Source organism: Temnothorax americanus, unplaced genomic scaffold (genome assembly GCF_048541705.1).
Source record: "Temnothorax americanus isolate GAGA-0224 unplaced genomic scaffold, ASM4854170v1 Scaffold50, whole genome shotgun sequence".
NCBI lineage: Eukaryota > Metazoa > Arthropoda > Insecta > Hymenoptera > Formicidae > Temnothorax > Temnothorax americanus.
In genome coordinates, this window is record NW_027509658.1 from 490,396 (window position 1) to 502,500 (window position 12,105).

Sequence of the window (12,105 nt, forward strand, 5' to 3'; positions counted from 1 at the left end):
GTCATTACTAAAACAAAAATATTACAAATTATTTTAACAATATAAATTATTTAAGAATATATTATTTAATAGAATGTAATTTTTTAAATTGAGAATATGAAGTCCAAATTCTATTTTTATTGTTAGCAATACTTTGAGCAAACATGTCAATTTTAAAACGATTTATTTGAACCTTATTCAATAAATTTTACTGTACAAATTATATTATAAAAAATATGCGATAGATATACTATATTTATACAGTTGAACACCATATTTATATACTAATATTAACCGTTCTTTCTCTCTCTTATTCAATATTTCTGATTTAAACTCAATTTTACATTTTGAACGAAATAGCTATATTATTTACCCAATTTTTATTATCGTTTTGCGCAATGACGTCATACAACGTTATATTTTTAATTTAAACTTTTTAAAGCGATTCCTACCACGTTTTTGGAAATTTCCGAAGTAACGATGTGGGTTTAATTAGAAAATTGCCTTAATCGTTTATTCATCGGGAATCCCGTCATTCGAAATTCCGTCTTATCCGCCCCCCCCCCCCGGTCTCTCCCCGTCATTCTCGCGTGATCCTCCGGAAGGAGACCTGCTCGTGACCGTAGATACCAGGAAACTCACACACGCGTGCGAAATTTGAGGGATGGGCGAGAGGAAGAAAGAGTGCTCGAAGGATCTCGTTTTCCGGGTTACGCGAGGGTGGGTGGCGGAAAGGATGGAAAGAGAGGAAGGAATATGTCCTCGCGGCGGAAGACAAAGAGAGATCGCGAAACGTAGAGAAACACGTTACCCCATCGACGGCGATCCGCGAGAAGAGAGAGAGAGAGAGAAAAAGAGAGAGAGAGGACAAGGGAGGAATGAGTACGGAGAGGATCGAAGAGAAGGAGGGGGGTAAGAGGCGCGAAGAATTTAGGAAGGAAGGAAGGAGCCTGAATCTCTTTCCTCTATTGAAGGTTGCTCGTGGAAGGGGGAGGTCGTACGCCCTTGAACGAAGACGGGGCAACCTGACCCTACGGCGTACGTTTCTCCCGCCGCCCCCTTTCGGTCGCCCCCTCTCCCCCCTTCTCCCCCAAACGAGACCAGACGAACGGCCGGCGCTCTCGGAGAACACCTCGATGACGACGACTACGAGCGACGACGACGATGCCTTGATTTTCTGGGTAACGCTTGCGCCTTGGAGAACCGCGCACTCTCTCACCCTTCTATCGCTCTCCGCTCTTTCCTCTATCTTTCCTCCGCTTCGAAAGTCGGCAGTCGACTCTCCGTCCATTTCGTCGGAGGGTGGAAAATGCGCGCCAGGGGTGGCGAGCACGTCGAGAGGAGCTCCGGCCGCGCTTTTCGGGGGGTGGTTATCGTGCCAGGAGGCTCGCCACCCTCCTCCCGTCCCGTGTCCCGTTCCGCCGACAGTGGGGGCGCGCGCTCGTCCTCCAGAGGGATGACGGCGGCGGCTCCGGAACCGTTGAGGCGGGGGCGGGAGGAGGGGGGGTGTTATACGTGCACACACATCGCGCGCGCAGGGGTGGAAACAGGAGCGGCCAAGTGGGGGACAGGGTAGACGGCGACCGGGGTGCGGGAGGGCGCGGAGAAAGCCCGAGGATCCCCGGGACAATCCGGGGGCAGGGGGAGGGTGGCGGCGGCGGGCACCGGAGGTTGATACCGAGGGGCAGGGCTAGGCGGGCGAAGACGGAGAGGGCGCAGTGGTCCCGCGACCATCAAACCAACAACACCGTCCTGCCGCCGCCGTTCGTTCGGCGAAAACGGCGGCAGACCGACCCCTACTTCCTCCTCTTCTTCTTCTCTTCTCTTCTCTCGCCGCCGCCGACGCCCGCTCTCACAAGCGACGGACGTCGGCGACGCGGCGACGGACGTCGTCGACCTCCTCCGCCGTAACGCCGCGCTGCTAACGTCCCGCCGTCGTTATCCCGCGGAATCGGATCCCGTTCCGATCTCGCGGATGGATCCCTTGCGACCCCGGCCTTGAGCTCGCCGAAGAACAGTTCTCGTCGAGGAGAGGAGCTACGCGCGGGAGACGAGGAAGAGGAACCGAAGGCGAGAGCCGCCAGGTAACGCCAGTCGCGCGCCCGAACCCGATCCCGAAAGTCCTTTAACGTCGACGAGCGCGTTCTCGCCGGCTGCAATCGCGTCCGTCGCTCGCGCCTCGCACCCCCTCCGACTGTCCGGGCTAATTAATTAACCCGCTTCCGATCGCTTCGTCGAGCACCTTAATCGTTATCGATTTCCGGTCTATCAATCGCTCGATTTAATACTGATTGATTTGTATCTTAAATTTGGATGTACTTTCCTGTTTTTAGCCCAACAACTTTGAAAGGTGTCGTTGTTATTTCGATCCGCTAATTAATTTTTTTCTTATTTTATTATTCAATACTCTTGTTAGATAACAATTACTTTTTGACGTAACTTTCTTTTTGCAAACGGTGATTCTTTTGCATGTGAATCTCGATTGTCGTGATAATAAAAAATACTTCCCTCCGATTCTCGTCAAGGTACTTATATTTATTATATTTATTCAACGGGGTAATAGCTCATTAATTTTTATCGTGATCGATAATTAATCAGAAAACATTAGATTTAATCTTTCGAGTATTTGGAATTTTTTTTATACATTATTATGTTTTAAATATGTTTTTTGTTTATATTACAACCAGAATTTTTATATTTTGATATGCATTGTATTTTTTTTATAATTAAAAATTTGTGAAAATTTTGTCGACATTTTTCCGAATTGTGAAAATCAATCGATAATCGCTCACGGCAACTGAAACTTTTGCAGCCTTCTTTTATTTTTGTGTAGAATTAAAAAATTATTTCAACTTATTAATTTACTTGCTTACATACCTATTTATATTTTGACGAGTTATTTCAATGACGGATTAATAACGTACGTCGTACAATTTCGTAACTGGAGATTTCTATCAATCGAATAATCTTCCACTCGTTCCGACCGGACTTTCGACCGCGATATCTACCGGGTGGCTGCCCTGCTGTCGTTTCTTATCGCTATGTGCTACGTGCACGCACGTGGACGTCATTTTCTTCATCGTTCCCCGATTACATTCTCAAGCTAACTCTTACAATAATTACTCGCGAGACTTCTTGCCTTTTTGAAGAACTTGACCCTTTTTCACCCGCCGGTCTGAATTGTCGCTTGTCTCTCCGAGAAAGTATATATTGCATACCTCCTAAGGACACCCTGATTCGTCAATTTTTAATTAAAGCAGATTGAAGAAGAGCCAACATATGGCTTGCTTACATCGGTATAAAAGCCCCTGCGCGCATCAAATCGCCATATGTCGCTAGAAAACTGAAACTACTATTTATATGAAATTAATTCACCTGAGAAGAGCTGTCTCACGTGATGCAGTAACAATATTGATTCTCGCATCAAGAAATCTTAATTTAAATTAAAAAATTTATTTCTGAAATTATCAAATATATATGTACTCTAAAATTCGAATTTTCTCTATCGTTAAGAGTGATAGTTGATTTTTAGCTTGAGCGGCACTTGTCATCTTCCTTGGGTCCCGCGGGATCAGGGAAGACCGCGGTTCCGCGGGCGGTTCTTCTTTCGCGACGCACCCCCGCGCGCGCGCGCGATTTTCGTGACACCCGGTACGCAAGGTGTTCCCCTATTCCGCGTAAGTACATTATGGTGTGTACTGTTGTTTTATCAGTAGTGCAGGATCGCCATGGCTACGAAGTATGAATAAGCCGTAGCCGGCCCGTCGCCGCTGCTCCTGCATGCCTTGTGCCTAATTACCATTTTCGTAATTTTCTGTCACGAAACTGACTCTGGCGAGCCGGTACCTGAAATCGGTTCCCGATCACGATCGCGCCCAGGTTGATTCCTCGATTCCAGGCTCTCAAACTTACGCGCTATAAGCTTCCTCGGAATTCGACGAGCATCAGGTTTGTGTGTCTTCGTGATCTACAATCTATGTACAGTTTCAATATAAATCGATATCCAAAACAAAAATATTCCCCCGTTCGATTGAAGAGAATAATTAGTTTATAAGTAATATCTTTTTACATTTCGATTATAAATTTAATAATTTATAATCATTTTGAATATTTCGTTTAAATATTTTAAATAATTTATACACTAAATTATATAACGAGTTGTATTAATTTTAAACTCAAGCACTAATTTATTAATACAACATTTATTTTTATTAAAGCCTTTCTTTAAGTTTTGATAAAAAGAAATGCTGAAATAAAATTTTTCAATATTCAATATAAATCTGTACATTTCGTATGCTGACATTAAACAATAAAACAATCATTAATGGCTATTAAAATTTTATAAATTCCTTTATTTAAAAAATTCAATAACTTTTCAATTTTTTATTGCAATCTAATTTTCATTTTTTTTTCTAAGAACCGCGGTCTACACACTTTAAATCTTTTATTGATTTTCTTTAAATTTACGATGTAATTATAAATTGATTACATAAGCAATATAGGCCAACTGAAATAATTAATGCATATAAAGTACAGAACACAAGAAGACGTGTTAAAATAAAATTCGACTTCTCGGAGAAACATTTTCGCCCAGGTCACTCGACATCCTTTTTATTTTCGCCGACGACACTATCGACGAGCGGTCTAATCGATCCTCTTGGATTCCGCCGTCCTCACGGAGGCGCGACTAATTGCGGGAGGAGCAGTTTCGACGGTTGGAACGATGTTCCCGCGCGGCAACTTATCGAACTGTCAATATGTGATCAGCTGACGCGCTCGATCGAGGTTGTCGCAAGCGGATTCCTATTTATAGTGTTTCGCACGTCGCGAACGCCGTCGTCGTGCCGCGAAAGGTTGACGCGACCACACTCCCTCCCGCCCACCGTCGCTGCAACATTTCCTCGAGTGTATCCGAAGGACAATTTTTTTTTAAGCTACAGTAATCAATAGAGAAAGCGCCAGATCTCTGTACGAGCTCCAACGAGATCGTCACTCTCGGTGATGTCGAGAAAACATTTTTTTTAATTGAAAATATTGCGATGTTGAAAGACTTGGACTTCGGGAAGAAGAATGTTCTGGAAGTTATTTTTTTCTTCAGAAAATGGAGAGATATGTATTAAAAATAACAGGGGACGTAATATTATTTCATTCGCCGCTAGTGTTTCTGCGTCATTGACGGGAATAGAAAGGTGTATAAAAATAATTCTACATCTATAATCCATTACCGTGATTGAAAGACTTTCCTATAACGATAAAGATTCAATCCTCTTTTTTCCGTCGACTATTTCCCCACAGCCAACATATTTTATCTTGCGGTTAGAAAGTTACTCGATTGTTGCGTCCAACTTGATTTATATTTTGTTAACATTGAGAGTTCATAACTGACGGATCAGAATCAGGCAATGAAGACTTAAAGTTTGAAAGTTAGGAATCGAGCAGTTATAGATTCGGGATTCAGAGCCACGAGGGGGTTGGAAGTATACGGCGCGAAAGTCGTGGAGTGACGAGAGGGAGAGAGAGAGAGAGAGAGAGAGAGAGAGAGAGAGAGAGAGAAAGAGAGAGGCGTGTTTGCGATGCTGACGTGGCGTTAAATGAATTCCCGGCCATTACGAAGGACACATCGTCGCTGACCTAGGATCACAGAACTGTCGTGGGCGGCCGCCACCCTCCTCCTTTCCCCCCCCTCCCTCTTTGCCCTCGCCAACCCTCCGTCTCCGTTTACCGCGAGCGCGCCAAGAGCATTGGTTTGTTCCAGATACCAGGTAGAGCCATGCGGTTCGCCGGCCTGGTACCGGGCCTCTCTCTCATGAATGGAAGAGGGTTCGCCAGGATCGATGGTGAGGGCGTGCTACCTTCAGGGGAGGATTGGCATATAACCGTGACGTTGCCAACCCCTCCTGATCGAGGCAAGGTTGTACACGTGCTCGGTTACGTCACGAGGACGAGCGGCCGCAGGACTCGCGAGCCATTCAGGTATCGTTCGTGAAATGAATTGAAGGAGCGCTTCCACGAGGAACCAGCGCGATCCCGAGGTTGGAAGAAAGAGAGACGAGATAGTTTCGCGGTGAGAGAAAAGGAGAGAGAAAGAGAGAGAATGTGAGAGGTGCAAAGGTGACACGAACGTCGCATGTAGAACGATAATAATCATAGTCCCGTGATTTATTTATTATCGGTTAATCTATCGATTGACGAACTAGCTTCAGCGTCTCGAAATAGCAAGAGAAGTTCCATAAATTCTGCCTCTCGAAATTTCATCAGTCGATCAAACCGCGCTTTTATAATACAGCGAACCTGTCGCACGCATTTTTAGTTGTACAAAAAATATATATTAAAGGATAGAAAGCTCAGTTTTCTTAACGCGGTGAAAAAAAAAATTGGACGGAGAGGGTGCGAATTTGGATAAATTTCGAACGTGCTAATTTATGTACGCATAAAACAGGAAGTAATTCTTATTTTAGTTTTAAATATGTCCTCTTATATTTATAAATGGCTATTATTACGTATAACTTTTATTAATCTTGATAAAATTATTGGAAAGTTTATGTGAAAGTTGAAAGAGAGAGAGCTCGGGGGAAGGACAGGTCGATATATCTCGATCGTGTCAGCGTCACTCTTACCCCCGCGACTTTATAGCGCTTATAATTAGCTTCATACTGCCACGCCCGATTACACACCCTTCTGCCCTTTTGCGTCCCTTGTCTTCTGATTCTTCGGAAACTTCATAGGCTATTACCGACCGGTTTCGTCAACGACTAAATCTTGGCCAAATTACATCGTTTCGACGTCCGCCAGCAATCAAACTATCTTGTTACGAAACTTATTCTCACATCTCTAAGTAATTAAATTCTATATTTTAACTAACTTGCACAGAACAGTAACAGTATATATATATATATATATATTACGCAATAAAAATTTTTAAATTGTGAATATAATTAACGATATAAAATAATACTAACGTATACGATTGTAATATTATTAGATATATGAATGCACGTGTTACGGTAATTATTTTGAAAAATGATCAATAATCCGGCGCTTCATCCTCGTTTCGCGCATGTTATCGAACTAGCTGACTCTACACTCGTTACTGGATCACCTCGCCCTTCGTCCCTTCTCCGTCCGGGAATTTATTTTTTCCGCCGATAATAGGGCATCGCCCTACGTCGCGCAGATGTTACATGTGTGACGGGGGCATTTAAATATCTTCCTATTAAATTCCTGGCTCTCCCGTGCAAGTCTCCCCCCCCCTCCTGTTCACGAGGGTTGCGTTTAAACCCTCCCTTTTGCTTCTCTCTCATTCTTGCGGAGGTAACCCTGACCCACAGCTTCGGTCGACGAGGTTCCAGCCTTTTGAGGGAATGCCCCCATTGTGTGCTGCGGAGACCAAGCACTCCCCCTCCCCCCTCCCTTTTCTCCACTCGTCCCACGATTCCTTCGCGATGGATATGAATTAGCCTTTGGGAAAGGGGGAACGGGATAGAGTAACTACAGACTGCGGCAACTACAGACTCACCCTCCGCGGACACGCGTTCTTTAAAACGAGCGAAGCCCTTGGAAAAAGTAACGACTTTCTGTTCCCCTCGTTTTGTCACCGAAAAGAGAAAAAAATCTGGCATCATGTTACGTTTCTGAGATTGACAGGAGTTTAAAGTTTTTACGAAGAGAAACTTAGAAGCACGCTTTATATAAAGCATAAAGCACTGTTACGTAGATATCTCTTTTGAGTTTTTCTGAATTTTTTAATCTATGAATTTATGTTTTATAATTTGTTTATAATTTTTCTTAAATACTGCTTTGCACATTAGCGTTTCTTATCATTTCACTTATTGGAGTTACATTAAAAATTCATTATCAGCATCTAAGCAATCATGATATATATATCAGTCATTACTTTTCAATTAATTTCACATTTTAGTTTCTCAAAATATTTCTCTCTCTTCGATTCCTCGCTTAAGATTCTACGTGATAAAGTAAACGAACCAAACGCGGTAAAATGAAACGGTAAATAAATGAACCCTGCCAAGTATAAAGTTATGAAAAAACCTAAAAAGGACGAAGATCGCTGACACGAGGTGCCACCGCGTCGAATCGGGGTTCAATGAACCGGGATGAGAAAAAGCGCCGTTAATGGAATAGAGTGTCGCGAGTGGAGGAAAGTCCCGCGATTCTCCGTGGAAACTATCAATCAGGATCACCGTCGACGCCGGTTACAGCATCCCATATGCTCGCTGGCGTGAAACGCGCGTAAGCGTCGGTCGGGCAGCGGCGAGCGCGTGGACGAGGGGGTGTCGCGGGGAGGGAGGGTGAATTTCTCGATCATGCGAATATCTACCGTGCACAATGGAACCCCAATGTCAGCTGCGCTCCCATCATCCCCCCGTCCATCGAGCGACACGGAGTCTCTCGTGCAACCCCCTTCTCTTCCCCGCGCGAAATAAGCAATAAGTTACGTTAGCACTGTGACGAACCATTCCTCCCCTCCATGATCACCCTTCGCGCGCGCGGCACCGACCCCCCCTTGACCGAGGGCACGCGCCGGGGTGAACGTCCCCCATAGTGCGGTTTTGGCGTTCATCATGTTCGCTTCGAGTCTGTGCGAGATGTAGCCGGTGTCCCGGAATTAACGCGATCATTAGCGACGGGATCGAGAGAGAGTCGCTTCTTTTCTTCTTTTTACGCGCAAGAAATAATTTTTTATAATTTTTTTTTCCTAGTGAAAATTGGAAGATTTTGTCGCGGAGATTTCGTTTCTCGAGTGCCAATTTTTTTGCAACCCAGTTTTCGAAATTTAATTTATTTAGTGTCCGGTATTGACGTCGAAAATTTCCAGGATTGCGCATAAAAAAAATTGTTTTATCGATTGTTTTAATTGACTAATTTGATAAAGAACTGGGTTGCAATTATTTCCAATGCGAAACGTTCGTCTCGGCGTTCGTCACGTGACTCTGCTCTCGCGGTTGTGTGGATGACCGAACTATTTGGAGAAATTATTTCATATAGTCCCAGATATATTTTTATATTATATTGAATAAGTGCGTAATTAATTGTAAGTGGAAAAAAATGACGATCGTTTATTGTGATTATCGATAAATGATCTATTTTCGATTCGAAGGTTTCTTTTACAAGCAGTGACTCGTTATGCAAAATACATGAAACATTTTTCCCAATTAATTAATATAATACCGAAATACAATTAAACGTAAATTGCATTAAGAAATCCGGTTAAGTGTGCGCGAAATATTACCAGGGAGGATCGAAGAAGGAAAACTGGAAATATCATCAAAAGTGACAAAGTGTGTTCTCTGAAGGTTGTAAAGAGAGCGAGACGCGTAAACGCTTACGTCGGTCGTAGTCGTGGTCGTAAAGCAAGGCAGAGAGAAACGTTTTGTACAATAGCCTGTCACGACGTTTCGTTTTTCTCCGCCTCACTTTACGTCCACGATTACGACCGATGTCTCGTTCTCCGTCATCAGCCTGACGAGTTTCAGTTACAATTAAGAGGCCTGTTCGTTTTTGCTGAACTTCTTGCACGGTCCCGCACGGTCATCTTTCCTTTTTTCCCTGGTGGAAAAAGGTCTCAGCATTTTTCATATTATTTATCAGAATTTTTATAAGAATGGAACATTTTTTTCAGAAAAGCTCAGACAAAAATTAAAAAATTCTAAATATTTCCGAATATTTCTCAATATTTCTCTTGAACATTTCAAGATCAAAATTTAACCACATAATTGATTAATTTTTAATTTTATGAAAATATTTCAGATTTAATATGGGACTCGATTCTTGAATTTATTCGCAAGAAAAACGTATGCGCAATTGGCTATCGCATAGCTTCAAAGTCAATCAAGTTGTAGATTTTTCGCAAGAAAGGAATTTACACACGTTTATCTTGCAAATTAATACAAGAATCGGGCCTTATATTAAATCTTAAATATTTTCATAAAATTTGAAATTAATCAATTATGTGGTTAAAATATCATTTTTCTGTGAGACACTTTGGATTCAATTAATTAATTTCAAATCGTACAAAATTGTCGGTGACGTATTTTTTCTTCTACTTTGCTAGTTGCTTGGAAGAGTTCCAGAATTTCTAGTATATTATAATAGTAATGAAATATTTCAGATTTTTCCCGCTATAACATATCTTTATAGAAATTTTAATAAATATGAGAAAATCTGCGCAATTTATCAGAAATTTTCCTACATACAAATACTTAAATTTTTCGAAAATTCTCATTTAATTATTTCTGAAAGTATCTGAGATTTCCTAAATATAAAATATGAGAAATTCTTAGTAAATTTCTGAGAAAATATGAGACATTTTTCCACCAGGGTTTCTTTTCACGTTGGAGAGAAAAGGAGAAAAGATGAACCGTCCAAGGAGTTCAGCTAAAGCGAACATGTCTAAGGTCTGCTGGTACCGGACAATACCCAAAGGTTGACAAGGATCGAGACGAGAAGAGATGGGGAAGTGTGAGTCTGTGCTCCTTGCGTTCACTGCGGGCTTCCATGTGCCAACTTTTCAAAATTCATAAGGCACGCGGTGAATGCCAAGAGCGGACCAAATTCAACGATCTGCAGCGACTCGCGATCGAACGTCTCAGTGTGAATTCGTCGAGAACGTCTCAGGAGTGACATGTCTCACGTCTGATCTCAAGGTGAAAAAGGTTAGTATCAACGGATAACACGATGATACTATCTTCGTTTCTGCTTCTCTGTAACCTTTAAGGGAACGTGATTCATGTTATCTATAATTACCCATGCATGCAATACATTCATAAGCTTTTATCTTAATAATTATTAATTATCTTTATTAATCGCACGTTAGTTGAATTGATCACAATTATATAAATAGATATCTGATTTTGATAAAGTGGCTATCTGTCGGCGTTCTATCACTGTCTTTATCTACTTTATATCTTATAAGATATAATCTTATATGTCTTACACATATTATATTATATAGCTCATAGAACTTTTATTCCTTAAGATTTAAGAATATAAAATTTGGATAGAATTATCATCTCTTTAATTTTTATATTACATGTAAAAAAATATTTTATATATAATATTCTTGTGATACTTATTGATAAGTATTGGGCATTTGTGCATTTGTCATAATTTTACGACATTTTATCGTTCGTAATAATGTTCAACATTTTTAATATAACATTTAGAAATTTCTTATTTTTAGAATATCTATTTATTTTATTTGTTTACGAATCTAAACGCTGACATCCTGGCTTAGTCACAAGGCAAAAAAATCGACCTGTCAAACATAAAAAATTAGATATACATTGGATTCCTGATTTTCTCCGTCAAGCGCATCGAGCACCAAGATAGAAAGAGAAAGGGGGTAGAGTGGTTAACGGTAATGGTGGAAAACAAGCGTTCCCCGACGGACGGGGGTCGCCGAGGTCGGGTTTAAAGCCGAAAAGCCCCTAAATGGAAATCGGGGAATTCCCAGGGCGTAGGAGGACGAGAGAACGGCTGTCGGTTGTATCGACCGAGACGAAAGGGCGGGCGAGGGGAGATGCCGGCGATGGTGGGGAGATGCTGCGCGGTTTAAGGGTGGACGCTGCACGTTGCCTGGCAACCTTCCCGCAGCATCCCTCCTGGACCGCCGCCGCCGCCGCCCCTATCCGCCGCCACCGCCGCCGCCGCCATCGACGACCTCCTTGATCATTGTTGTCGTCGTTGTTGCGCGTCCGCCATTATTCAGGATCGATATCTCACCCCGAGATGTCTCGTTTTCTTGATTCGTCGCGATTTCCGTGTGCATACCTCTGTGCGTGTATTTGCCTTTTTTCAGGAGAATCCTGGAATACGACATTTTGAATCAAAATTGAAAACTGGCGTTTGCGCGATTATATAAGAAATTCTAGAAATCAATATTTTAAAGTTTTTAGATAGCAAAGAAGGGAGAAAGAGAAAGTCGAGAGAAATTCAAGGATTCTCTAGCGGAAAAGATATTCATGCATGGTATTGTAAATATCTGATGTGGCAAAAGTTAGGGTGGCACCGGGTGGCACTAAAAAGATACTTTAATCCCCTATAAATTATATTGTAAAATATTATGTAGAGCACTGATGTGTGTGTGTGTGTGTGTGTGTGTGTGTGTGT

The 12,105-nt window shown here is 42.2% G+C and overlaps 1 protein-coding gene across 1 annotated transcript in view; it reads right to left on the reverse strand.

The window, feature by feature from the left end:
• Nucleotides 1-11,088: 11,088 nt before the first annotated feature.
• Dhc36c (Dynein heavy chain at 36C) overlaps nucleotides 11,089-12,105 on the reverse strand; it is a 32,420-nt gene continuing 31,403 nt past the window's right edge. Inside the window, exon 31 of the mRNA XM_077418895.1 lies at nucleotides 11,089-11,801. The gene's annotated coding sequence lies outside the window, so the exon portion shown is untranslated. The remainder of the gene's footprint in view (nucleotides 11,802-12,105) is intronic.